This window comes from Rousettus aegyptiacus, unplaced genomic scaffold (assembly GCF_014176215.1).
Source record: "Rousettus aegyptiacus isolate mRouAeg1 unplaced genomic scaffold, mRouAeg1.p scaffold_m13_p_17, whole genome shotgun sequence".
In the NCBI taxonomy this organism is placed as follows: Eukaryota; Metazoa; Chordata; class Mammalia; order Chiroptera; family Pteropodidae; genus Rousettus; species Rousettus aegyptiacus.
In genome coordinates, this window is record NW_023416292.1 from 43,557,146 (window position 1) to 43,584,559 (window position 27,414).

The following is a 27,414-nucleotide window of genomic DNA, read 5'->3' on the forward strand; positions in this document are numbered from 1 at the left end:
CCTATGATCTAATTGGGGAATCTGGTGGCTTAAATGAGATGACAGCAAGGAGCTGTGAATTTGTCTAGTCTATGGTCATGCCACCATGAACGTGTCTGATCTCCTCCGATCGCAGATACTAAGCAGAATTGGGCCTGGTTAGTACTTGGATAGGAGACCACCTAGGAATACCAGGTGCTGTAAGTATTTATTTAAACAAACAAACAAACAAACAAATAAATAAAATATTGTAAATTCGGAGGTGAAATCCAATACTATGAAGTTTTGGAAATCTGAGGTCAAGGAAGAACCTTAAAGAATATTAACTTTTTACTCTTTGATTCTCCAGCTTAGTGTCTTTAGAGAAGTAAAACAATATAACTTATCCCACTCTAGGTTTCACCACAGAACTTTTGTGAAAAGATGTGGATCAATTATATCAATTCTTAGGACTATGAATGTGACGCACTTTCTGCCCATGTTGCTCTGTGCAACAAGTTCGACATCTGTATTCACTGACCCTGACCCTTTCTAACTTGTGGGGTTGACCCATGTGGACAAGTACCATCCTTTCTGCATGGACCAAGTGCAGAGATTTGTTCTTTATTTTTTTAAAGAAAAATATTTTGCTCAGTCATTATCATAGTTCTAATATATTAATGTCATCTACAACAGCCTCGCTTCTTGGGTTGTTAACAGTGCAAGCCTAGTATTTGGGGGCAAATGGGTTCCACTCACAGAAATCCCACTAAAATAATATGTTCTATACTACCTAGTAGAAAAACGTCCAGGAAAAATATCAGATTGCTGTTTTTATTGGTCATGCATCCCTTCAGGTCCTTGTAAAACTATTTCTTGGTTAAACCCATGAATTTCCACCTCGGCCTAATGACCTTTCACTAAGCAATGCCAAAGCATGACACCCCTGGCCAGCACCAAGGAACATAATATGAAATGGCTCGGAAAGCAAGGGCACTAGGTCTGACTGTACAACTGTACAACACTGGGAGTGCCACTGAGAATGCTGGCCATTGCAAATGCAGTGTATTCTTGAAGCAAATCCAAAGGAAAAACTTCTCTCCCTCCTAGGTTCAAGACTAGATGGACTTGTCCGATTTGGTTTCTCTCCTAGATGCCTTGAAGCATGCGATGGATTGCTGGCCTCTTCTCTTTGGCTGCTGGAAAGCTTATCACCAGCACGTCCAGGGAGAAGAGAACAGTACCTCAGAGTACACTAAGTTCACTTCTACCTCCATCTTGTTTTCCTTTGGCATATTTTCCTCTCTTACCCTAAATTGACTTTATCTCATTGTACTGTATGCGTCTTTGTAAGGCTTTCCAAATTGGTTTTGGAACAAAGTAGGGTATAAATAAAACTAAAGAAAGTAGACTCCGCGCATATGCCTCCTCCCCCTACTCGAGATAGAGACCTCTTTATAAGCTGGGGCTGCACACTGCCCTAACTTTGAAATCCCTATAGTGTCTAGCACTACACATTTACTACTGACTATTTGGAAAATTAAGTGATAGGATGTGCAAATTTCGATAGCACTATGTTACTTGAATTATAAAAATAAGCAGCATACTATTTTATTTTGTTTTCAAAACAAATTCACATACTGTGAAAGGATGCATGTATAAGGGTACTTATTGCAGCTTTGGGAGAAGCAACCTTAAGGTCCAATGATAGAAAAATGGTTAAATATATTGGTACAGCTACACTACCGTAGGTTATACAGACATTTAAATGAATGAGATGATACAGAAGAATGCCCATCACATACTGTGGAGTGGGGAAAAAAGTAGACTAAAAAATGATAGATTTTTCATAAATACATGACTGGTCACATTTTGGCATTTGTAGAGAAAAAGATCGGAAGGGGTATAGCCCCAAAACTGATATCTGGCTGTGTTTGTGAGTGAAACTGAAGAAGGTAGGAGTTGGAGAAAGGGGAGAAGTGAACTTTCATTCTCAAGCATTAGTTGTTTGTGATGATTTTTTCAAATGAGTAAGGTTAACTTGTGTAACTTAAAAAGAAAAAAACACTGAAGAAAACATTTAGAGACTTGAGACTATAAAGCATTTTCAAGTCCTCAAAACCGCCTAGCGCTTTAGGACTGGGTTCAGAGACACTAAGCTGGGATGCTGCAAACACACCGCCTTTGTCCTAAGCAGCTAGGCCTCCCCTTCAGAGGACTCGGCCTCCCACTCACAGCCTTTATCTTGCCCTGGATTCTTCCACAAAGCATGTAAGCAACTGATCTGTTTAGTAACACTCCTGCAGGTTTTTAAAATATGAAAAGGCCGAGAATCTTTCTCAATTAGAGCACAGCTGTAGTCTTTATAAGTTCCTAAAATAGCATGTAACAAATTATAAAGCATTTCAATTCATAAGTGTCTATTTTTACATGTCTTAGAGCAAAACATGTTAACTGAGCAAGACTAGTTTGGGAAATTATGTCCCTAAAATGTAACACTTTGTAAAGGGTTATTAAATTTTTTTCTAAATATTTTGTCAAATGAAAATTCCTTGCTCCTCCTATTCCACAATAAATATACTAAATAGGGAGTTGTCAATGCCTCAAATGTACTCTTAAAAGTTTTTAAAGCCTATTTTAAGAAAGTTAGTTTAATTAACTCGACGATATAGTTTCTCCATGTCTCCAAAATTTAAAGGTTAAATCCCAACCAATGTATAAACCCATCGATGTACAGTTATTTTTAGGGTAGTCACAGCAAGATACAGTGGATACCAACACAGCAAGGCTGAGCCCCAAACTTGGGCTCCACGGGAATAGTCAGGCAGACACCATAAGTCTGGGGCTTAAGGTCACATCGCAGAAACCAGAGTTGAAAGCGTTAGATAGAGAGATACCAGACAGTTGAGGAGATATAAAATCAAACTCTGAAAACATATCAACTAAGAAGAAAATCGGAAAAAGTAGGGCTGGGATGAAACAACTAGGTCAGCATGTGGATGATAAAAGCAAGTAGCAAGCAAGCAACCCCGGTAAACTGATACCTGTGAACATTTTCCTCCAGGCTTTGTTGTTCTTGCCCACTGGTGAGCATGCCAGGTGTGTCAGATGTTAATTGTTACAAAAAGGAACCAAAATCCTGCAGATAGACTCCACCCTTGATTAACTCCAGAGCACAGATACCAGAATTCACTCAAGGATGCTGGGTGCTGCCTCACCTATTTCTCCAAAAAAATTTTTTGGCAATCCCTAAGACTATGCATGATGATTCCAGTTTGATTGTAAATCTTGAAATAGACATCTAAGGAAGTTTTGATAATCTAATGCTTTTATAAAATGTAATGAGAATACTTTTCCAAATCTCTGTGAGGCAAGCATCCAACTTCCTAACAGGTTTGATCAGCAAATGGCCTTTGCAAACAACACTTCTATCCTTTTCTTCTGCACAAACTTCTCAAAGCTAGAAGAGAAGATGTGAGCCACCCACCCACCCACTGTACCAGGAGCCCCTTCTCCTTCTCTCTGGCTGATGAAAGTGGATGTGGCCTAAATCCATCAGACAATTTGTTCTGAATCCATTTGTCATCTTATTGAATCTATAGGGAAAAAATTCTACTGATCTAAAGACACTGCTTTCAAATCCAAATTTACTCTTTCCTCTTCCCTTAAAACCAATCGTTTTTCTTCGAAGTAGAGAGAACAGGTAGGAAGTCCCCTTTTGCATGTGCCCAGCCAGCTGCCTTCCATTAATTTGGGTCAAGCACCCATCAGCACCAGATAAGTCCCCTACCAACAAGGGGTCCAGATAGCTCTCAATCAATTCCATGCTCCGCACTTCACCTCCTCCAGCATCTCCAAGCCCAAGGCCCAGCCTGCTCTACTGCAACCTGTTCTTCCATCCATTAGACACATGTTTGATTTCCAAACAGTCGTCTGTGATCCTTGAATAGGTGATGAGTGTTTCAGAACACAGAATATAAACAGAAATAGAGTAGAAACAGAAACAGAAAATAGAATGCAATCCACAGTAAGGGTATGTATTGTTTCATGAAACTTGTTTCAGATATACATGTACTTACTTATGCCCTGGGTCTCAATGTGAAAGTGCCTTCTGTACTGTGTTATAATCCAAAAATTCTGAAACACTGCTTTTGGCGAGCCTTTGTCCACCATCTAGTCAGACTGCCCACTGCTGCTGGTCCCACTGCTCAGCGACCCACTTCCTCATGCAGGCTCAAGCTCTGAACAGACTTCCAGCTGTCTTATTCATCGGCTGTTTTCACAAACCTTAGCCTTTTACAGTGATTGATTCACAACCTTCTGCTCACGTATACAAAGGATTGCCTTCTTGAACAGACCAACGTTCTCAGCCAAAAAAAAAAAAGAAAGAAAAATCCTTTGCTATTCCTGCCTTCTTTTCAGGTCTGGAAATTGCTTGTAGCACATCCAACTGTCTCACTATGAATAAGAAATCTCAGAGCAGTAGGACTCCATTTCTCTGTGTGCTACCTTTCATCTCCGACAAGAAAAAAACACCACCAGAGTCTTTCTTGAAATAACTCAAAGTTTCTTACAAAATTCACCTCACTCTCCTGATGTAATGCATTCAGGTGTAATAAATATATCCAGGGTCTGATACCGACACCAGGTTAACACAGCTCATCCCTAATGCTGACTTAAAGTCTGTTTCCCATCCTAAGAACAGATGGTTACTCCACCTCTGTATTGCTGTCTTCTTCCTCTCACGGGGCAAATGGGAAGGGGAAAAGCACAACAAGGTGACGGCATGAGTGTGGTGGCACCCTTTCCTCTCCCAAGGGCAAGGGCACAAGTCGTCCAGCACATCTGCTGCCCAGTCCTGCTCTCCCTTGTCCAATAGCCCACAATTCTCACCCAATCAATTCATTTCTTCCTCTACAGGAAAAAAAAAAAGTTTTCTGTATCTTCCTATAAGCTGTTAACTTTTCTCAAACTGAATATCCCACTTTTTAACTTTCCGAGAGCTACCGAAGTGAAATGAATCCTTTATCTGTAGGATATGGGACAGTAATTTGAGAGGAGTGTGGGAGACACTGAGGTCTGAAGGTTTCTTAGGAAGTGAATTGCTATTTCTTCCCCTACATGGAAGGCCAGTGTTGAGGGAGAATCATAACCACTGGGCTTCCTCTCCTGTATACCAAGGGAGGAAAGTGAACACGTCTAAAGCTATAGGACAGCTGCGCTAGGCTCTGAAGGGCAAGTCACACCAGGGCACCAGCTCCACCACTCCCCTGGGCTCCTTTGCTGACTCTCTGGTCATGTGGTTACCCGGAGGGCACTCCATCACCTCCCAGGTCGCCACTCCCTCCTCCCCACTCCTTTGCTGGAAACACTCTTTAATCACTGAGAGATTTCTGATAGCTCCCTACTCCAAGGCCTCTCTTTAACTTTGGTAATCAAATGAATCTCTCCAATGAATATTCCAGAAAATGAAGAAAAAAGTAGGACAACTCTTGCATCCATACTCCAAGGAAGTTTGCTATCAAGTTTCGGCCCTTTGGCCACTGCTATTCCTAGGCACCTCCAAGTACGTGGCTTTAATTACAAAGAGCCATTCTTCTTTTCAAAATGGTAAAGAACGCTTAGAGTGAAAGAAATAGTAATAGCTAACGTGCAAATAATTACGGCTGGCTAAGCAGCTGGGTGTGAGACAACCAACTCCAGACAGATAAAATTTGTGCAAGATCACACATTAATGATTTGAACTGTGGAGGGCGGTAATGTGGCCAAAGGAGTTGCAGGGGTAGAAAAAAAAGAAGCGCCGTCAAAATAGAATACCCTCTGGATCATCTGACGGCACAGAAGGATGGCGGCAAAAAAAAAAAAAAAAAAAAAAAAAAAAAAATCCATGGTTCCTCTAGCTATTGTTTCTAATTTTCTAGAGTGGCAGGAGTACACTTTTCTCATTTAGTTTCATCCATAGAATTTAAGGAAAAGACAAACAAGGGGAAGAATTCTCTACTTCACATATAACACTTCACAAAGAGAAATGGGATTCTCTACTGTATTACCTTGATTACACAAAGAGGAAGCTGCATTCTGATCTATATCCTGTACTCACATAGCAGTATCTCACTTAAAACACACACACAATCCAAAATCCTTTTTTCTCAACTCCATTTATGACTGAGTGAAGATTTTACTAAAGTGACAGTTTTTTTCTTACTTCACACACCAACTCCTAACATCCACACAAACTTTTCCATCTTATCCCCTAACTGGTATGAGATTGATTTAAACGTTGTCAAATGTCACTCTCAAAGAACAATTTTATAATTTCACATTGAAATGTGCACGTTAACACTCAGATGTGTACAGCTAAGAAAACACTGGCCAGCAACAGTGACCCTTTCATAAACTTAACAACTCAGTGTTTTCGCAGCCGTTGTCCTACCGTATTAGGGCTGTAGGAAAAGGCTAGTATTGCAGATGCCATTTCACGGCTGGGTAAACCGAGGCACTTGGTTTAACCAACTTGCGCAGGGTGACAATGGTAGCGCTGGAAACAGAAACCAAATGTCTACCTCTGACTCTGCGCCCAGTCCCTCAGCACTAGACTCTTAGAACTCGCTGGCTAAAAATGAGACCCACTTGAGCACCGCCAGGGTGAATAAAAGCTTCTTGTTTTATTTAGTAGAAGCAGGAGGGGGGAAGACTTACCCACTTGATGCACCTGACTGTATTCCAGGCTCCACCAAGAAGGCTTTCCTGAATGCGCAAAGCACCCGCCCGTTTGAGCTGAGACGCGGGAGGCACCCCAGACAGCTGGGAAGCGCGAGTCGGACGCACAAAGGCGTCCGGGTGGGCGGGGGCCGCGGGCCAGGTCCCCACTTGCGCAGCCCACCGGCCGGAGGATGCTGCGCAGCCGCACGCACCTGCTGGAGCCGCCTCAGCCCCGCGCGCTCGGGACGACCCGGGCCTCCGGAGCCCTGGCCACGCTAGGCCGGGGTGGGGTCCCGCGGGGCATAGAGCTCCCGCCCTCCTCCGAGCTCTGCAAACGGCGTCACCTGTGCCGCGAGTCCTGGGCAGAGTCGCGTGTACGCGGCGGCTGCGCAAGGCCGGGTTTCGGGCGCTTAGTCCTCCGGCCAGGCCGAGGGCTGTCGCTGGCCACAGCCAGCCCGCGAGATGCTCGGCGGGGCTGGAGAGCCAGCCGTCCCGGAGGTCCAGCTGCCGCGCGCCCGCCCTCCCAGGCTGCGGGCTCGGGTTACCGCAGCGCGGCTCCTTAAAGGGGCCGCGGCCGCCCGAGCTCCACCTCCGGCTCCGGCTCCGGCTCCGGGCGGCTTCGACCCCCGGCCAGAGTGGGCGGGGCCCCGTGGCTGGCAGCCGGGCAGACCTTCAGGGGCTGGAACCCGGGTCTTGGGAGGGGGTCAGAAGCGAGAACTGCCGAGGCGGGCTGCGGGGTCCTGGGAGAGCACCCTCGCGGGAAGAGGGCGGGCGGCGCCTGGCTGTCCAAAGCGAGTAACGGAGACCGCAACTGGGGACCTCTGCGCCTGAGTCCGCTTCCGTGCGGTCAGTACCTGGGCTCGCCACGTCACCAAAATTCCTTTCAGATTTTGAGTTTACAGTATGCCTTACGCTTAAATGATGCCCACGTTTTCATCATCAGAAAGAAGAGCACAATACAATTATTGATTTTTCCGGCCACGTCTGAGTTGGCCAAAGCCAGTCCCGCGGCGCTCTTGCTTAAGGCTGCAGGTGCTTTCCACACCTTACCTTCCTTATGCTCTCATGTAGCTACCTCATAACTCTTCATGAGTGGGACAGTTGTATGTGGACATCTGTGGGGTCAGCCTTGCAAGTAAGTACAGATTGCCCATGTCAGGACTCGGCATTAAGACTACCTCCTCCATATTCACTCCTATGGCTTGTCTCCTGGGACTGACAGTTGCTCTGTTTTGGTTTTTTTTTTTCCTGATTTCACCATCATCATCTCTGATATGCATATTCTCTAACACCTACAACAGTGGCCAAGGCCAAGTAAACCCACAGAAATCCACTATACTCTTGTTTCCCATAATATTTTTTCAGGTGAGGCTTCTACAACACATCATTAAATCCTCAGGTTATTTTGAAATGTTACAGAGCATTAAGTGAATAAATACAAGGACAAGGCCTGAAAGATAGGAAAGAAAGTCAGTAAATATTAGTTGAATCTTGTAACTTTTAAACTAATCAAAACTCAATGACCTTAGGAGGTAGAAGAATATATCTAATGCATATTTTTCTCAATATTTTAATGCATCTTAATTTCTTTAAAATTATCCATTTCATAATTCACATTAAAATCTTTAAAAACTCTTAACTTTGTTTTACCAATACTCCAAAGATGGTTCTCCCAGATTCTGTATTCACTATCTGAAGTTTTTCTGCATTTTAAGTGTGAGGTGTCAAAGTTAATTGCACTTTTTACGAATTTTGTTCCTTAAAAACAGTCAAAAAAGTTAAGAAAAAAATGGAATTATTCATCCATACTTAAAAAGAGAAAAAAATACAAAAATTCTTTTGAGGCAAATTTTCTTGATAAATTTGTTTCCAAAAATTCCTAAACTTCTAAACAGAGACAATTATTTGGAAAACTGAGACCGAAAGCTGCTTCTTTCTAAAACAACAAGATAATTAAAGTAAAAATATTTTGGAAAACGGCTTCAATTCTCCTCTTCTCTGTTAGTGAAGATATAACCAAAATGACACAAAACATTTTGATAAGAAAGGTTGATTTAGTTAAAAATGAACAACCTCAGACACTACTATTTTCTTGTTGGGAGTTTTAGTATTTCAAGAATTTTTTGTAAGGTTTTTTGAGTATTTAAAAGTACTTTTGTTTTTCAGAATTTTTCAAGAAGAAACTATTTCAGGACATAAACAGTGGTTATCTCTGGGTAGGTGAGATTCTATGACTTTTATGTTCTTTTTGCTTATTTTATGTGATTTTTCCTATAATATAACAATATAAATTATTATAAATTCCAAATAAATTATGATTGATATTAATTATAATTTATGCAAATTATAATATAAATTATGGAAATATAAATTATTTTTAATGAAAGTAATACATAATAAGTAAAATTCAAATGATCATATGATCTTAAAAATAACTAAAAAGAAAAAACAAGAGCAATTTTTCATGACATTATTTTTTAATACAAACATATTTTCTCCCTTATGTGTCCCAATTAAATTGATCTTGTAATATCATTATGACTATCATTTATGCAATTGTGTTACTATAATCAAACCACTTTATACATTTAAATCATGTGCATCTTTAACTGAAGTTCCTGTTTTAGACACTATATGAGAAGTTAGAAACATCAAAAATGAGTTCTAATTATTCATATAGAAAATGCATATATTCAGATCATATAGAAAATGCATATATTCAGATCTTCCACTTAATCAAGAGGCCTGCATTCTTTGCATTTTAATAAAAACAAAATATTTTGCCCTCCAATAACACTTTTAAAAAATTACCCATTGCCATCTCTTTTCAAATACTTTTGTTATCTTTTACAATATACTAAGCCATTATTTTAAAAAGACAATTTAGTTTTAATTTTTAAAAATCATCTTGTGGGGATATATTTTCCCCAAGGAAAGGTATAGTTCCAGTCTCAGATTTTAAAATTCTCCATGATACAAACTACCAGGTGCAAAATAATTTTTTGAAAGACTGTTACAACTAAATGTCTCCAAATTTTGTCAGATATATTCCATAATAAAATATGGAGTATCCCAAAATGCTAACATAATGTTTAATAGCCAAAAAAGTAGGGAAAAATAGATTGTGGGGTAAGGAAAAGTTTAACTAATAATGCGAGATATGCATAACATTAAAAACTGTAATAACAAATAGAAAGATCATCAGGATAAGGAAATGTTACTTAATTTATGAATTCATCCAATCAAATACAAATCAAGCATTTCACAAAAAATAATATATAAATTATATATTATATAAATTATAATATATATAATATAATTTTATATAATATATAATATATTTAATATATAAATTATAAATATAAATAATATATAAATTATATATATAAATTATATATAAATTATAATATATATAATATATTTATATAATATATAATATATTTATATAATATAATATATAAATTATATATATTATAATTATATAATATAATTATATAATATAATTTTATATAATATATAATCTTTCAAATTAAAATGAAATTTCAGAATTTTTTTTAGCATAGAAATGACTTCTTTTGATGTAGATATGAAACTCACTTTTCCTATAAATATCTGAGATAGAAACTGGCAATAACCAGTTCCCAGATAACACATTTTCAGCAATGGTTCTCTATCTTTCTGCCTGGCTACATGATCCACCAGGCCACAGCCACTGGCAACTACCTCTGACTTCCTTCTTGGCCAACAGAATCATTCAGCATTGTGTCACAGCCCTGGCCTCCAACTAGTCTTCTTTGCAACAGTCTTGTTCCCACACCTTCTAAATTACCTCTCTTGCTGTCATCAGTTAGAAAACAATACTTTCTGAATTTAGAAATAAAAGAAATCGCATCTTAATCTAAAGTCTAGCTTTCTTGGACAAGTGCCTAATTATCAAAGCTCATCACCAGTAGAACAGGCAACATTATGATATATTAGAGTCCAAAGCATAGGTGAGAGTCTCAAACCTGGGTTCTGGGTGTTAGATCAACAAACACACCTGGATTTTAAGTTGCTTGAAGACAAAGTTCTGATTTATACGCCTTTGCACTTTACACTGGCAGGTGGGAGCTCTGCATCTATTCTTCTCAAACATATTTTTCCAGCTTTGCAAAGCTTGTCAAGGAACTCATTTAGGAGTTTGAAGATCTATGGCAAAAGGAGAGTCTTAATGGATACCCTACATCTAGAGAAGAAAAGAACAATTATCTAAAATTAATAAAAGGGAATCAAGTGATTTAAAGAACGGCTTTGCCTTCCCTTTTAGAGATCTACAGAGGAACTGCCTTCTGGTTTGTACAGGAAGTCCTGTATGAGATGACATTTTAAAAACTATCAAGATTTGACTTTTAATGGTTTTATGCACACAGTATTTTACTTGTACATCATGAGAAAGTAGTCCTAATGTATCTACGTAGAGGTAAAAGGAACTCGGTTTTAATTCACTTTATCTTAGTCCAAATTATTAACTCTTTCAACGAAGAATGCAAGAACATAAACAATTGCATAAATCCTGACTGATAGCCATACAAGAAATTCTTAACATGTAAGTAACAATAACCAACAGCTAAAATCACCAGTTATCTAGATTCAACATTTGTTATATTGATTCAGAAGTTGGGGGGGAGGGGGACAAACATACAGTAGTCCCCCCTTATCTGTTGTTTCACCTTCTGCAGTTACCCAGTCAACCACAGTTCTAAAATATTAAATGGAAAATTCCAGAAATAGATAATTCATAAGTTGTATGCTATTCTGAATAGTTTGATGAAATTTTGTGAGTTCCACTCTGTCCCACCCTGGAAGCGACTTATCCCTTTGCCAAATATATCAACACTGTATATACTACCCATCCCTTAATCACTTAATAGCCATCTCGGTTATCAGATCAACTGTCTCTGTATCACAGTGTTTGTATTCAAGTAACCATTATATTACTTAATGATGATGGCTCATTCACCTTGCTTCATCTCATCACACAGGCATTGTATCGTATCACATCATCATAAGGGCGAGTACAGTACAATAAAATATTTTGAGGGAGAACACATTTACATAAATTCTATTACAGTATATATTATTCTATTTATTAGTAGTGATTGTTACTCTCTTACTGTGCCTAATTTATAATTAAACATCATAACTAGGTATATATAGGAATAAACTAGTATATACAGTGTTGGGTACTACCCACAGTTTCAGGCATCCACTACGGGTCTTGGAAGGTATCCCTGCTTGTAAAGGGGAACTATGATAGAGCTGAAGTTCAAAACCACATGTCTCCTAAATAATTTAAATGTGTTTTTTGGTAGCTCTGCCCTTCTTCGGTTTGTAATGACCACTACAAAAATAAAAACCAATCATTCTTTGAATTTGAATGTCAATATAAAAATACAAAGAGTTAACTCATTGATAGCCCTGTTATTGCCTTATCACCCCGAACCCAGAATTCAGCCCTTCTGCTAGTTTCCACAGAAAATTATCTCCAAGAATCTCCTGTTTTCCCCCACCTTTACATAAGATTAAGGCGTTCCTGAGGAGTTGAATGGCCTCCCACCAGCTCTATGTTCCTCTTTCTCTTCTTCCCTACCTGGGAAATGAATGAGCATCTATTGCGTAAGCTCCTTGGAGTTTCACTGCTTATCTAAAGTAGATCTTCCAGACAAATCCAGCACTATCTCTAACCTATGTCCTGGAAAAAAACATTCTTCAACTTGATCCACCTCCTTTCTTTCATTTCTCAATGAGCTCTTACTCATTCTCCTAGCCCTTGATATTTTCATCTCTGAGTTATGATGATTCCTTCACATAACATAGGGGATTTTCTGCTTTAATTATGGCATCTAATTTGCAATTAACCTTTTACTCTACCTATTCCAATTAATGGCCTTATCCAATCTGGACCCAATCTCAGCTTTGGCTTAACTCTGTCCTCCCTATTTCCCCAATCCACTGAGATATATCTGATGCCAACTCTACTTATACAACAGTTGTCTAAAATTCTCTTTCTTACGCTCCAGATCTGTATTCCCAATATCCTACCATGTGTTCCCAGGTTCTTCAAATGCAATAAAATATAACTCATTATTCATCCCCATACTCTTCTTTCTCACTTTTCTCCATTTATGGAGTTATCATGCCTCTAATCACTAAACCCAGAAACCTTAATTTTCTTAGATTCCTCCCTTTTGTTTCACACTCTATATCCAAGTAAACACCAAATTCTGTCAATTTCTCTCACTAGAAAAGTAGTATAATAGAGTCATTCAAAGCAGCGCTTTTCAGACCACCCGCAAACACAATAACTAGAGTCTTGTTAAAAACAAAATAAAATAAAACCCCAAGAATCAGAGTTTCTTGAGGTGAAACTCAGAACTCTGCATTTTACAAGAATGTTCCCCAGGAAAGTACATAGTGAAGGTAAAGTCCTTTGAGTTGCAGAAATGAGCCTTAAAGTTTGTCAGACTGGGAGTTACATTTCATTTATATTTCTGTTAAAAGGTAATTTTCAGAAAAAGTTAAAATCATGACCCTGATACAAACAGAAAAGAAAAATAAAGATTTAATTTAACGCACTCAATGAGGGAACCAGGCAGATTTATAACCTGTTCAAAAGAAAGTCTGAAAAAGACACATTTACAGAGTTGTAAAATGGCTAAAAGATGATGAAAGATGACAATCAGATAATCCAAATAAATCAAAGATGCTGAAAGGCAGGTGTCAGATGACCTAGAAGGAGTCCTCTAGGCAATGTAGAGTTTTCTATTGAAACGTATTTTTTTCTACACCTCTTACTAGTGTGTGACTCTGAGTATGTTACTTAACCTCTCTCCTCTCAGTTACTTTATCTGTAAAATGGTAAAAATATTTCATAATTTTAAAAAGTTTACATAGGGATAATATTGCCTAATACAGCTATTGTGAGAACTAGATGAGTTAATGAGCACAAGAGCTTAGGACATGTTAAGCACATGATACTCGATCAACATTACCCAGTAGTAGTAGCACTAGTGGTAATAGTACTACTAACTCTAAATTCCTTGAGACCTGTTCTTGTGTATTAATGAATGTACTCAGTCAATCAATTAATGTGTGTTAAATATCTATCCATTCTAGGTTTGGGTGAGTAATAAAATAGTCCCGTCCTCAAGGAGTCCGGGCTAGCTGAGGAGATTAGAACTTCAGTTCCCAGTTATGCCCTCTGCTGGATGTTAAGTGGGGCGACTGATAAAAAAAAGTGTCTTCTCATTGATGATGGGAGTTGGCAGGGAGACAGCAGGTCCACCCTCTTAGTGGTACAAGACAGCTGCCATAAGTTCTAGAATTCTTATTTTCTGACCTAGAGAAATAGGTGCTATAAACAGGGTAAATCCTGGATGCTTAGAGATCTTTTAATTGTCTTAATTTTTTCTAATAAACAGGGTATAGATTTCTTCGTTCTCGCAGAACTTCTGTCATTTTAAACAGGCTTCTATGTTTAAAAACAGATCTTCAGTAGGATGTTTTGTACTGTTGCCAGCCCCTCTCTGGGCTGGATAATGTGTATGATTGCTTGGGATTTTGTTTTAAAAAATGTAGCATTTGACTTTTTGCCAAGTAAAATAATAAATACTCTAGTGTGTGGGGGGGAGACATACATGATATAATAAATGAAAATAGAGGTATGTTAGCGCAACTGATAAAATGTCTAGCCATATATAGAATGTACAGGTTGCTTACAGAAAAGCATTGTAAAGGTGAATTTCAGCTGAATCTGGAAGAGTGAGCAGGAAATCACTAAGGAAGCACAGTGTGCTAAGAATTACTCTGCCAAATCCTTACATATGTTAATCTTATTTAATTCACACATGAGTTGTATAATAATAACTCTCTCTAAGTAGGTACTGTGTTAGGTCCTGTTTTAAATAACCATCATTATACTATTTTATGAAGCTTAGAGAAGTCAAGGTACTTTTCCAAAATAATACAGCCACTGAGTGGCAAAACTGCATGCAATTCATCCTAGATAACCTCTTTCCAAAGTGTAGAAAATATCATCTCAAATTACTAACAGGAGAATCGAAACCCAAAGAGATTATGAGATCTCCCAGGAAAGACTGATTAGAAACTGGGTCTCTGGTTTTAAAGCTCAGGCTGAAGGGGAGGAAGAGCACTCGAGAAAGAGGGAGAATGCACAAAACCTGAGCATGGAGGAGCCTGGCATGTCCCCAGGAACCAGAAATATTTGGAACTCAATATGCATTATGGAAACAGAAACAGAAGACAAGGTCACTAAAGTAGGCAGGAATTGTGAAAAATAAATTATGCCAACTAAATATTGCAGACTCTGTGCAGGAGGAGATTAGAAAATGATGAAGGGTTTTAAGCAAAGGAATGAGCTCAAAGGTTTAGGAGCTGGAGGCAGGGCAGTTTTAAGGCAGCAAAGGTTAGTGTTATCGAGATCAAGAGTTTTGAGGTCAGACAAACTGCCACTTGTCACAACCTAAGGAAAAGAACATCTTTGAGCCAGAATCTTCTCTGTAAAAATGAATATAATAGGGTCATCGTGAGGTTTAAATGAAACCTCAGCACCTGCTACTGTACTTCAGCTGTAATAGGCAATTAATAATGGTGGTAGTATTAACAGTTATGTGTTACAATTTTTGTTGTAATACAAATATTTTGAGACCTAAGTTGGGTCTTTTTGAAGGAAGAACATGTTAAACACACTTACTGATGCTTGTTTACCTGGGTTGTTTAGAAATAAACAACACTGCTTGACTTGTTCAGACATAGTAGATTGATCTATATCAAAACAGCAAATCCCAGGAGCACAAGGAGAAGCAGATTTCAGGAGTGGCATGAAGTTAAAGGTTCAGCTTATCAAACATTTCTTGTGTCCCTACTGTGTGTCTAACATTGCATTACGTGCTACGTTTATGAAAGTAGTCAAGAGTCTACAATATAGTTCTTTTGGTTGATTTTCTCTATTCTAGATCCCTTGCTGCCTCTTATTTACAACCTCACCCTTTTCCCTTAGGTCTGATATTTACACCACTTTTGTAGAAGTGATCTTGGTTTCCCTGTTTCATTACCCATTCCTCAACCCCAACCCCAAACCCTGACTTTGGACTACTTCTTTTCCTGGCTACCCCAGGTATATGAGTTAGATTACACCTTGTCTGATCCAAATCTGTCCTCAGTACCATACCCTGGTTCCAAGACACTTTGCTACTATAGTGAAGTTAAACCAATTCTCTCCATGGCTGGTACTAGATGAGTCATTATGACTGTGCTTGAGAACTTGGGTTAGCAAGAAACAGGATAATGAAAGAGAGACTCCTATATTAGAAATTCACTTGAGGGTATGGAAGGAGTTGCAGGGGGAGAGAAAAAAGAGAAAAAGAGATGGAAGGCAGAGTAATTCATAACATAACTAAAATACTTTTAAAGGTATAATATTCTAAGTTATTTGTATTTTTTCAACTCCCCTTATGTCTTGCAAATCTTCAGTAAGCTTTCCACTACCTCTAAACTGCCCCCACGACACACACATAGTGTGAGTGGTGGTGTAGGGAGGGGCTATGTGAAGAAATCATGCAGCCAAGTTTCACTTCAAACAGAATAGAGACAGCACACTCAGAATAATGAGACAGTCCGTCAATTGAACCATAAGCCAGAGCAGAGTCCAAGGTAATACTGGAATCATGGATGTCTAAAAAACTGACAAAAACACTTAGGAAATGCTGATCTTTATCTAAAAGTTGTGTAATTGGGGCTTGAATCAATTTTATCTAGATAGAAAAAAACCCTGACATTCACAACCAAGATTTAGGTCATGGTTTCTTCAGAGTCATTGAAGATTTGGCACAAACTCCATAGGTCTGCCTTTCCAATACTCCCATTATCTTCCCTAAAGTTGGCACCATTCTTAACCTAGGTTATTGCCACAGTCTTTCTGGAATCAGCTAACATTTTCTTAAAGAGCCAGGTAGTAAATATTTCGAGCTCCATGGGCCAGATGGTCAGTTACTCAACTCTGCACTTAAGGCCTGGAAGCAGCTGTAGACAATATGTAAGTGAACTGGTATGGTTATATTCCCATAAAACTTTATCTATAAAATCAGGTGCCGGGCTTTCTGTCCTGTTCCTTCTGTTGTCCACATTATAGTCAGAGTACTCTTTCTAAATGTTACTCCTCTGTTTTAAACACATCACTTCCAATTGCTCTTAGGATAAAGTCCAAATTTTTTAACAGAGCAAACAGATTTCATCCCAGTAGCCTCCTCTCTAACCATTTCTGGCTTCTAAGTCAGGTTTTCAGCACTACTGAACTACTTTAAATTCCCCAAATTCCTGGCTTTCTTCCCTCCGTGCATTTGCATATGCCGTTGGAATCATCCTCTCTCCCCAAGCCACACACACACCACCATCTCCCCCCTGACCCCAGCTTAATTGAAACCTATTCATCTACATTTCAAGTTTCTCATTAAATGTAACTTCCTCCAGGAAGCTTTCTCGGATCCCTAAGTTCTCACAAAGTGTTGAGCTTGCTGGTTTAATTGTTTGGGACCTATTATTAGTCAGAAGCTCTGTGAAGAGAAGAAACTGGTCGTTTATCATTGCATTCCAAGGTATTCAGTAAATAATTGGTGAATGAATGGATTCTTGACTAATGAGGAAGGAAAAGACAAGAACTGACCTTAAAGTGAAAGGGTCCCTCAAAGGCTAACTGGTAGAGAACAGGCTGTGATGTGTACAAACCGTTCCCTCTTAATCAGAATCTCCTCCTGTAACATTTTATGCTTTGCTGTTGCAGAATGCAGAGAGGTTTAAGAACACATATCTTCCAGATTTTCTGAAGCAACAAAATTAAAACCTAAAGAGGTTAATAACTTGCAAGAAACAAAGCAAATGGCAGAGCCACAGTGAGAAGAAAGTCTGACTCTAGAGATTGATTGAGTTTCTAATGTCATAATATTTTAAAGTTTCCCTAGGACTATGTCTGTTTTTTTTTTTTTTTTTCTTGCCTCTCTGCATACTGTTCTGGTACAAGCCCAGAAGTCTTTGAATCTCATGGATAAGCATGACTGAATCCAAGACAATCATAATAACTAAGATTTATTGAGCGCAGTGACCGTGTTAAGTGCTGTTCATGTTTCACCTCATTTAACATACCCAGATCCTAATAAGAAATAGCTCTGTTGTACAGATAAGGAAATATATAGAGATGATGTGAAAAGTATGAATGAGGTTGAATGACTCAGGCTATAATTATCCAGGATAGGAGATCATAACTAACAATGTCTTAATTATTCATTGCTGCCTTGACAAACTATCACAGAACTTCATGCCTTAAAATGACAGTAATTTACTAGCTAACAACTCTGTGAGGTCAGCAGTTTGGGCTGGACTTAGTTGGGAAGTTCTTCTGCTGGCTTTGGGCTTACTCATGTGGTAATAGTCAGCTGTAGCGACTTGGCTGGCCCTTGATGGTCCAAGATGGTTCTCTGGTGATGAAGGCCGGCTTCAGGAGCAACCAACTTGTGCTTCATCTATTGTTCTGCTCTTACTGTCTTGAAACTCTTAATAATTATGGAACAAGGGGTCCTACTGAGCCTTGCAAATTATGTTGCCAATTATACTGGTGGTTGGTGCTAGATGTTGGCTGGGAATCTTTCTCCATATAGCCTTTCATCATCAAAGAGGCTAGTCCAGCCTCTTCACATGATGGCCAAAGCTTTTCAAGAAAGTGAGAGCAAAGCCTGCAAGGCCTCTTGAGGTTGAGACTCATAATTCCCACATCATCACTTTGGCTGCATTTTATTGACCAAAACAAGTCCCAAGGCAAGCCCAGATACAAGGAGGCAGAGATTTAGAGTTCATTTTTTTATGGGAAGAACAGAAAAGTCAAAAAGCAAAGGCACAAAGGGGACGAATTTGTAACCATTTCTTGTAATCACAGAGGCGGTACATGTTTAAAGAGAAATGAAATCATTTCGGTCTTGGACATATTGTGATTAAGGTTTTTCCTGTGGTAACTCATGCAAGGGTATCCAACATTTAGATAATATAGGTGTAGAACATAAAAGAGAATCCTAATTGGACAAATTTGAGAGTTGTCAACATGTTGGTGATAGGTTTCTGAATAAACAAATCTGAACTACCAGTAAGATTGCATTAATTAAGGTGAACAAAGAGATTTAGTCAACCCTCCAGACCACCCATTCTTCTTCTCATATATCTCAACCTCTCTCTCTAAAGAGACCATCTAGGATTCTATCCAGTTTCTATAGCCAACTCAAGATCTGGTGTCTCTGGGCAGAAGTACAGCCTTCTCTTTTATGTCCAGATATGGCTATATATAACTCAGTGACCTATAAACTAAAAATAAGTTACTCGATCCCTACTCTCAACCCAATATACAATGACGGATCAGAAACAGAATTAACAACAATAAAAAATTCCATTTGAAAAGGAAACAATAGGAAACATGAAGCAACCGGTCATCCTTAACAGTTTCCCTTTCTCTTCAGACAGGAATTCCTACCTTGGCCATGGAAGAAGTACTCTGATTACCCCTCAGAAGGCCTCTGGTTGTGCCTGCAGTGCCCCTGGGTTTATTCTCTGAGAGGTTCTTCTTTGTCCATTATTCTCTAGGTTCAAAATTGAAGTTGATGTTGGAGAGTGTACTCTCCTGGAAACTGCTTGAGGACACACATAATGACAGACTTTTGCAGGTCAGATTTATGATTTTTTTAGCAATACAATTTCCTCAAAAACTTCTATGCTATTCGTCCCCAATCCATTACATGTGCCAGGAACCATACCCAAAGTTCTTTCCTGGGCCTAGCTTTTAAGCTTGCTTATTCTCCAGTTTCTATGCTCTACTCAATAAACTTTTTATTGTTTTAATAGTGGTGACTTTGAAGTAATCTTAAAAAAAATAAGTGAGAGTAATAACCTAATCTGATTTTTGCTGCAAGGCTAGATCTGTTTCTTTGGCTGAGGAATCTTAATTGGAGGACTTTTTAAAAGTCTCAGAAAAAAATAGTTTTCTCTTCTCATGTTTGGACTACAGAAATAGTTGGATTTTCCAATCCTGTGAGTTTCCAATTTTCTGTACATTCTATTTCCTTCCATCTCTTATAAACCTGTCAAGTCTTATGTGAGCTCATTTCTTGAAAAAACCTTGTTAAATTCAGCAAGAAGCAATCATTGCATATTTATATATTCCAGTTCTTTCTAAATGCCCACCCCCCGCACCCCCACTTATGTCCAGCCATAGAAGGAACATGGTCAGCCTTCTAAGTTGAGTAGGTAAACTTTTTAGCAAATGTTTTGCAATGGCATTACAAGGATCACTTGTGTTCTAACTTTCAAGATGTTTCCTCACTGCCAACTATCTGACTGCTTAGGTAATGCTATGTTTTAAGATTTTGTTAGAAGTCCCTAATTTTTAGGTATCCATTTTCATATTAAAGTCAAGGCTAAATTGCTCTAATAAAGAGACCCCAGAAATAAGTGACATAAAGAAAATGGAAGTTCTTTTTCCTCTCACACAAAGTTGAGCCTAGACCGACAGGCATTCTCTTCTATGAAGTCATTCAGGACCCAGATTCCTTCTATCTTGTTGCTCCATCCTCTCATAGGATATCTTCCTCATCTTCACAGTTGCAGCTGGTCACAGACAGGTCCATGAAGGCAAACCATCTTCTTTTAAAAGGATAAGGTAAGAGTTGTACTCATCCTTTCTATTTGTATTCCATTGGCAAGAACTTACCCTCAAAATCATACCTACCTGCTAAACAGGATAAGAAATGTAGTTTCCCACTGAGAGAACTTATGACCAGAAAGAAAAGGATAGATTTTATGGTGACAACCATTAGGCTGCTACAAAAAAAATATATATATATAAGATGAAAACATACCCAGGCTTAAGAATTCTTGAGCAAAAAGAGGTAAGTAAAAATATTGTTTCTCAGAGGGAAAGAGAATAACAGTCTAAAGAGAGAGAAAAAAAAGAGAAGGCAAAATACAGCCAGTGAGTACCCAAGTTTCCATTTTATTACTTTAAGTATTTTTCTGAATGTATTTGATAAATAAAAGCATTTTTCATTTCAAGGGAATTAGATAAAGACCCAAAAAGAATATCAAGATAGAATAATGATATGAGGAAAAATCAGAAGAAAATAAAATAATGAAAGTCAAAGAGAGAAAAAATTTTCAATTGCCTTAGAGAAGACAAGAAATATTAGAAAAGTAAATCTCCTTTAGATTTGAAGGTTTAGAGGTTACAGATGAATAATCATGGCAGAAGCTGGATTTCAATGAATTAAGGAGTAAAAATGAACAAAAGAAAATGAGACAACAAGCATGGACTAGTTTTTTGTTTTTGTTTTTTTTTTTTTAAAAAAAAAAGAACACTCACTTTTCAGGAAAGAAGAGATAAAGTGGGTTAGGACTAATTCCACTTGCATGTGAACTAGCCCCCAAGGGCTGAGTTGAGGTATCAAGTCCCATAGACTAAGGTGGTCCAGTTATAGCTGCCCAGCACATGTGCATTTTGAATAGCTGGAAGAACAGAGTGCCCTGCATCTTAGGCTGGTGAAGTTTTTCCCAAGTTTGGAAATATTCTTGGATGTGGTGGTTGAATCCTATAGTAATGGGGTTCTGGGGCCTCCAGAGACAGTGTTTCCATCTCTAGTCTCATAGTCAGTCATTGCCACTTCTGCACGAGATCAACAGCTAATTCCTTGCAGAGTCATGGGATTCAAGCTGGGTGTAGAAATGAAAAACTAAAAACACCTCAGCCTGGAGTTTGAGCAAAATCCTCCCCCTTTAGAATACCAATGGGAGGCACTTTTGTTTGGCAGACTAAATTAGAAATATGAACCCCTTCCATCCCATATCCCCATAAGAAAAGACCCAGAATCAACAAATTCCAATAAATTCCAATTCAAGTTAGTGCTGTTTCTTCAAAGTGGCAAGGAAGGTAGCAATCCCTTGTTCTTATAGGATAAAGCTGAAATTCCTTTAAGAAGTACCATTTCACAGATTTGCAGTGAAGATGGCAGAGTAGGTAAACATTGTGTTTGCCTCCTCTCATGACCACATCAGAATTACAACTAAACTACAGAACAACCATCATTGAGAATCGCCTGAAGTCTACCTGAACAGAAGTCCACAACTAAGAACATACAAAGGATGTATCCTCGAGACTTGTAGGAGGGAAAGAGATACCAAATAGGCCAGTCGTATACTCATGTATGGTGTTTAAAAACTGGGATGATTATTTTGGCTGTGGAGGTCCCCCTGGAAGAACAAGGGGTCTCAGACCCACACCAGGTTCCCAAGCCCATGTTCCAGTGCCAGGAAGAAAAGTCCCCACAACTTCTGGCTGTGAAAACCAGTGGATATTGTGGCTGAATGAGAGGGAGGGCAGGTGGAATTCCTCTTAAGGGGCCCGTGCACAGACTTACTTGCTGACGAACTCACTCACTCTGAGCTCCAACACTGGGGCAGCTGCTTAAAATGTGCCAGGGAAATATAAAGAGGAACTCAGCTGTCAGGTTTCAGGGAAAGGGCTGGAGGGGCAGCTTTCTTCCAGACAGAAGTGCTGGTGGAGTCCATTGTTTTGTTGTTGAGACCTCCCCCTGCCCAGGGTGCGGACACAGGTGCCACCATATCCAAGTCTTCATCAGCCTGGATAAGACTGATTGCTTCACTGATTCCCTGTGACCCCGCCTCACTCAACTTACATTCCCACCCACCCACTTCTGGAGGCTTTTCCATACAAATGACCTTTTGTGGCTCACCCTGCAGACTTTTCTAAAATCTCTCAAAGGTTCACAAATGACAAAGAAGCAGCATCTGGCTTCAGTATGCCTTGTACCTCTTACTGAACTGCCCAAAGCCTGGAAATAGTGGCAGCCAGCCTCAGTCTGTGACTTAGCCTCTCTAGGTACCTCCAAGTCCAGTGTGGGTGGTGACCATCTGCAATTTGCTTGGGGACTTACGTCAGGTGGCCCTAGGAAGGTCACAGGCTGAAGCTGAACTTGGGCTGCAGTGGGGACCCTTCCTGGAGGCCCTGGAGCCAGCACACCCAGTGGCCGGCTTTGGACTTAGCTGGAGCACCACCTGGGGCTTCATCCAAGAACAACATACTCAAAGGGTGGATAGGGCAGGCACCAGAATACTGCTAAAGTGAATCTCACTCCATAGGGCTAGACTCTTACCAGCCAGTCCTCAAAACCAATCACCCTGAAGGTCAATCCCTCCCAGTGATAAGAGAAAAGCAGTTAAAGCTAAACTATAACAGATGGATACCACAACCCATACAAAGGAAGTACCTGGAGCACCCAACCCAGGTGAACAGGGAAGACTGTGCCACTGTGCATACTTACTACATAAGACCACTCTACTAAGACTAGGAGACATTGCAGCCCTACCTAATACAGAGAAACAAAGACAAGGTAGCAACCAAAATGGAGAGACAAAGAAATATATCCCAAATAAAAGACCAGAACAAAGCAAGAGAAAAAGTACTAAACAAAATAAAGACAAGCAATCTACCAGATGCAAAGTTCAAAAAAACAGTGATAAGGATGCTCAGTGAACTTTAGGGAAGAGTAGATAAACTCAGTGAGAATCTTAACAAAGAGATAGAAAACATAAAAAAGAACCAGTAAGAAATGAAGACTATAATAACTGAAATGAAGAATACATTAGAGGGAATCAACAGTAGATTAGATGAAGCAGAGGATCAAATTAGTGATTTAGAAGGTGAGGTAGCAGAAAACACCCAATCAGAACAGCAATAAGAAAAAAAGAATCTAAAAGAATGAAGATGAGTTTAAGGGGCACACCGACACCTCATCATAGGGGTACCAGAAGAAGAAGAGAGAAAAAGTAATTGAAAACCTATTTGAAGAATGATGATGGAAAATTTCCCCAATCTGGTGAAGAAAGTGGACATAGAGCCCAAGAAGTGAAAAGAGATCCAAACAAGATGAACCCAAAGAGGCCCACACCCAGATGCATCATCAGGAAAATACCAAAGGTTAAATGCAAAGAGCATATCCTAAAAGCAGCAAGAGAAAAGCAGTTAGTTACCCATAAGATGGTCGGCTGATTTCTCAACAGAGATTTAACAGAAGTCTTAACAGAGACTTCACAGAAGAGATTGGCATGAAATATTCAAAGTGATGAAAATGAAAACCTACAGTCAAGATTCTTATACCCAGCAAAGCTATCATTTATAATCAAAGGACAGATAAAGAGCTTCCCAGACAAGAAAAAGTTAGAGATCACCAAACCAATATTACAGGAAATGTTAAAGGGACTTCTATAAGAAGAAGGAGGAAAAAAAGTTCAAAGATAGGAATAATAAAAAGGCAATAACTTGAGTGACAGCAAAAGCATGGTGGAGTAAGAGATGTCCCCAGACCTCTCCCTTTGAAACAACAATAAGCTGAACATCTAAAACTCAACAAATAACACCCAACCTGCACACAAGTACATCTGAGCAAGGAATCTGCAAATAAGAGGTACCACAGGTAACAACCATGGGAATTGGGCAGTAGACTAGGAGAAGCAAAGAAGCTACCTCTCGCAGCCAGAGGTCTCTGCAGCAGGAGAGGGAGGGAAGAAGGTGTGGCAGGTTCCCTGAGAGAGCTCCGAGCTCCACACAGAAGCAGTGCCCAGGGATCGGGGAAGAAAGCAAAACAAAGTGGGGATGGCAGAGAAGCAACAGCTGATCATTACCAGCCACTGCTGCGAAACGCGAGGCTAAGCCACCATTGCTATCCTCCAACCCAGAGGGCAACTCCTCCCAGACCCTCCAAGACTGAAAACTGCTGAGCTGCAAGGAAATCTGCAAATGCTACCGAAACTGTTGCTAACACTGACAGACACCGAGACTGAGGGTAACGAGCATGACTGAATATCTATAAGGAAAAAAAAAAGGCATTATTAAGATTTTAAATAAAGCAGGTATCCAAGAAGCTTAGATGCCTCTTGGAAAGGATACTGGAAACCAAAAGAGAAATGCCTTCTTAGTGAAAAGCTAGAGAGAGACTTTTATAAATCTTCTTTCTGGAAAAAAAAAAAAAAAAAAAGCAGAATACACTTCCATTAATGCCCAGGTATATAAACAGTCCATTAAACACCATGAACAACCAAGGTGACTAGGCAGAGCAGAAAGAAAGAGATATATATCCAGAAAACAAACTTAAAGACATAGAAATATGCGACTTAAATAAGAGAATTCAGGATAGTACTTCTGAAAAAAATCAATGCAGTCCAAAATAATTCATATCAACAATTCCAGGAATTGAAAAAAACATTCATCAAAATGAGTTTTTTGGCAAAGAGATTAAAACCCTCAAAAAGAACCAAATAGAACTTCTGGAGATGAAGAACACACTAAAAGAGATGAACAACGAAATAGCAAGCTTGGGAAATAGAGTTGACCAAATGGAGGAAAGAATCAGTGATATCAAAGACAGAAATCTAGAAATAAATCAGAAGGAAGAAGAGAGAAACTGAAGAATGAAAAATTATGAAAGAGAGATATAAGAACTAGCTGATACCAACAGGAAAAGAAATATAAGAATAATGGGCATTCTTGAAGGGGAAGAAAAGGAGCAGAGATTAAAAACATTTTCAGAGAACTAGTTGAAGAGAATTTCCCAAATCTAAGGAATGAACTGGAGCTTGAAATTCAAGAAGTCAACAGAACACCCAATTATCTCAACTCAAAAAGGCCTTTTCCAAGACACATTATATTAAAATTATCAAAAAATAATGATGAAGAATTCTCAGGCCAGCCAGAGAAAAAAAGATGGTACTTATAAAGAAAAACCCATTAGATTATTGTTAGACTTCTCAGAACACTTTATAAGTGAGAAAGGAGTGGAATCAAATATTCAAACTATTATATGAAAGGCATTACCAGCCAAGAATAATGTATCCAGCTAAGCTCTCCTTTAGATATGAAGGAGAAATAAAGAATTTTCCAGACATAAAAAAATTGAGGGAATTCTTCACTACGAGGCCTGCATTACAGGAAATACTGAAATAGGTCAGCTCATCTAAAACAAAATGACAAAAAAGAAAGAAAACATAACTATGAGTAAGGCAGTCGACTAGCAGGCAGATAGAAGCAGAGGAGTGCAACCCTTATTAAGAACAGAACGTTATAAGCTTACACGATAAGAAGAGATTTGCTATTGCAAAATAGTAATGAACGCTCAGCATACATAGGGACAAATTGAGACAATAAATAGGAGATTCAAACATGCAAATTCACAAAGGGGAATGGAGATAAGGCACACAAGAAGAAAATGGTCTATGTATATATAACAATCCTTTACGCATTCATAATGGTAACCACATGCTAAAGATTCAGAACTGAAGAATATAACATGAAACAAAAAGGACCGGAGGGAAAATACACAAAATCCAACTAAAATTTAAAAAAACAAAAACAAAAACAAAAAACAAACTACAAGGACAAGAAAGCAATGGAAACACCAAAATACCAGAAAGCAAAAGATAAAATGGCTATAGGAAAACTTTATATTTCAATAATCACCCTAATGTAAATGGACTGAACTCAACAATAAAAAGGTACAGTTGTAGATTCGATCAAAGAACAAAATGCAACCATTTGCTGCCTCCAGGAGACACATCTCAGTTCCAAAGATAAATATAGACTCAAAGTAAAAGGGTGGAAAATGATATTTCAAGCAAATGGCATTCGTAGAAAAGCGGGAGTAGCAGTACTAATATCAGATGAAACAGACTTCAAAATAAAAAAGGTAAAGAAAGATACTGAGGGACACTTCATAATGATAAAGGGAATCATGCACCAAGAAGACATAACACTTATTAATATCTATGTTCCCAATCAGGGAGCCCCAAAATGTATAAAACAATTACTAACAGAACTAAAAGGAGAAACAGACCAAAATACTATCATAGTTGGGGGCCCACTGTCAGATATGGACAGATCATCCAAACAGAAAATCAATAAGGAAGTAACATCATTAAATGACATATTAGACCAACTGTATATAATTGACATATATGGAGCCTTTCATCCCAAAACAGCTGCTATACATTCTTCTCTAGTGTACATGCAATATTCTCAAGGATTGTCCACATACTGGAACACGGAGATAGTCTCAACCAATACGAGAAGACTGAAATCATACCAACCATATTCTCTGATCATAATGCTTGGAAGTTGGTGGAAACTGTAAAAAGAGAGCAGGAAGAACCACAAATCCATGGAGATTAAACAACATGCTACAAAAGAATGACTGGGTCAGAGAAGAAATAAAAAGAGAGAGCAACAGATACATAGAAATGAATAATAACAATAATACAACACATCAAAACTTTTAGGACATGGCAAAAGCGGTAATAAAAGGAAAGTTTGTATCATTTAAAGGAGTATCTCAAAAAAAAAAAAAAAACAAGAATGAGCACAAATAAAGAACCTAACACTTCGTCTTTAAAAACTAGAAAAGGAAGAACAAATGAAGCCTAAAATCAGCAGTAGGAAAGAAAATAATCAATTTTAGAGCAGAACTAAATGAAAATGAAAACAAAAAAAATAGAAAAAATAAATGCAATAAAGAGTTGGTTCTTTGAGAAGGTTAATAAACTTGACAAATCTCTGCCTAGACTCTCTCTAAAGAGAGAGGACACAAATAAACAAAATCAGGG

At 38.7% G+C, this 27,414-nt stretch overlaps 1 protein-coding gene across 3 annotated transcripts in view; it reads right to left on the reverse strand.

Annotated features, from left to right (window-relative positions):
- LOC107508889 (TLC domain-containing protein 4) overlaps window positions 1-27,414 on the reverse strand; it is a 76,675-nt gene that overhangs the window by 38,476 nt on the left and 10,785 nt on the right. For 2 of the 3 annotated variants that reach the window (XM_016140914.2, XM_036235163.1), the window contains exon 1: window positions 6,658-6,791. The gene's annotated coding sequence lies outside the window, so the exon portion shown is untranslated. Of the gene's footprint in view, window positions 1-6,657; window positions 6,792-10,699; window positions 10,849-27,414 lie in introns of those variants that run through there. The other variant, XM_016140915.2, reaches the window with a different exon arrangement.